Raw genomic sequence first — 1,926 nt, forward strand, 5'->3', positions numbered from 1 at the left:
CTGGGCTTGGTTACTTGACAACCAATCCATGCCTATTACTATGTCGAATCCAGCTAACTTAAAGGGAAGCAAGGATAACGGGAAGGAATGATTCCTAATGGATATAACACATCCATCTAGAACAGTCGAGGCGGTTTCTAAGGTTCCATCGGCTAATTCCACCTCATATTTCACGCTTAAGGTTTTAACAGGAAGGTTTAGCAGTTTACAAAACTTATTATCTACAAACGACTTATCAGCCCCCGAATCAAACAGAACTCTAGCAAAAATATCGTTTACAAGAAACGTACCGGTAATGACGTTATCATCAAGGACTGCTTCCTTTGCGTCCATTTGAAGACTCTCGCATTAGTCTTCTTCCCTTCCTCGGCCTTCTTTGCAAACTTTGGGCAGTTGGGCCGAATGTGACCTTTTTCGTTGCAACCAAAACACGTTGCATCCTTCATCTTCTTGCAATCCACAGCCTTATGATCGGTGGACTTGCAGATTCCACATCGCTTCTCCGAAGACTGGGATTTTGTTTCAAACCGACACCTCCCAAAGTGGTGTCTCCTACAAAACTTGCATCTGGGTTTTTCACCCGACTGATGATCATTTCTCCTAGACCCCGACCCTTTCCTGTGGTCGTTGTTCCCTCTATGTCGCTTTTCAGATCTTCGTGAGGTGTCATCCTCACGTTTTCGTTTGTTCTCCTCAGAGCTCTTCATGGCTCTCAATCTGACCACGTCTTGAGTGAGGGAGAGGGATAGATCCGCTACGGATCGAAATGTTGTAGGTCTTGAAGCTTTAACACTCGCCTTTATTTCCGGTGCCAGACCCCCGATAAATCGAGCAATCCTACGCGGCTCCGGGGTCACCAAGTAAGGCACTAAACGAGACAGCGTGTTGAACGTAGTAAGATACGTTTGACAATCGAGGTTCTTCATGACTAAGGATACGAAATCCGATTCGATTCGCTCGACCTCGTGCTGCGGACAGAAGTTCTCTTTAATCAGGGCCACAAACTGTTCCCATGACAAACTGTACAGTGTGGCCTTACCGGCAGCTTGTAGGAGTGACCTCCACCATGCTAACGCATCTCCTTTGAATGATTGGGACACGTACTTAACGACGTCCCTATCAGCACACCCGCTGATATCAACTACAGTGTCCATCTCGTCGATCCACGTCATACAATCGACGGCTCCCTTTTCCCCAGTGAAATCTCTGGGCTTGCAGGATACAAAATATTTGTACGTACAGGACCTGCTGTACGTGTCATGCTTCAGCTCAATCTCCTGCTTTGGGACGCTGCTGTGGTTGGAGGAATGGTTATCATCCTCAACTTTCTTTGGCTCACTCTTTTTAGACGGCGGCTTACTATGAGCCCCAGAATGAGTCTTAGCCTTGACATGCGTCACTGAGCGGGTTCTACTCTGAGTACCACTAGATTCTCTGAACTGCCTATCCATAGCCTTGGCGACAGCATTATCAATCAGTGCTTGCAGTTCTGCACCGGTAACGTGAATCTTTGCATTATCTGAGCGTTCCCCAGAATGACTGTTGGTTTCTTCCGATTTGGCCATCGTAGCTTTAAGCTACAATAAAGGACAAGGTCTTATTTAGAACCTAACAGTATTATCGTCCTAGACGATTTATTAACCATGGTATCAAAAACCTTAGCAGTTAATTTAATAAATTTCATTCAGGCTCTTATTAGCAATCAAGGAATGAAAATACATATATTGGCACTATAGGCCTAGTCACAAGGACAATCACTAAATTATAAATTTAGATTTTTATAGGACTATAAATTGTATAATTAAACAAATAATCCTTTACTAGACAGAGAGTCATAAACCACAACTGTCATTATATAACATAGTTATAACCCGTAGGTATCAAGTCATTAACAGACTTGTGTACAGATAAAATCTGTAGATATTT

This window comes from Helianthus annuus, chromosome 1, assembly GCF_002127325.2.
Source record: "Helianthus annuus cultivar XRQ/B chromosome 1, HanXRQr2.0-SUNRISE, whole genome shotgun sequence".
NCBI classification, from domain to species: domain Eukaryota; kingdom Viridiplantae; phylum Streptophyta; class Magnoliopsida; order Asterales; family Asteraceae; genus Helianthus; species Helianthus annuus.